The sequence below is a fragment of the Acanthisitta chloris genome, unplaced genomic scaffold (genome assembly GCF_000695815.1).
Source record: "Acanthisitta chloris isolate BGI_N310 unplaced genomic scaffold, ASM69581v1 scaffold25695, whole genome shotgun sequence".
NCBI classification, from domain to species: Eukaryota; Metazoa; Chordata; class Aves; order Passeriformes; family Acanthisittidae; genus Acanthisitta; species Acanthisitta chloris.
The window spans coordinates 5,694-5,972 of record NW_008672501.1 but is presented as its reverse complement, the minus strand read 5'-3'; positions in this window follow the sequence as shown (position 1 = coordinate 5,972).

Genomic DNA, 279 nt, shown 5'->3' with positions numbered 1-279 from the left:
TGCCCACCAACCCATCCCCAGCAGGACACTGTGGCAGCTCCAGGACTCGGATCTTGGGTGGGACAGGGAGAACTGGTCCCTGAGCGTGGCAGCAGCAAGGGGAGCACGGGGGACACAAGCCAAGCATCTCCTCACACAGCAAGCCAAACCCCAGGGGAGCACATCCCCCACCAAGATGGGATTCCAGCAAGGCACAAGCCCCTCCAGATGCCACCAGAGGCTGTGGGTGTGAGGGTGAGCAGAGGGTAGGGAAGACCTGGAGCCCCCAACCCACCAGGG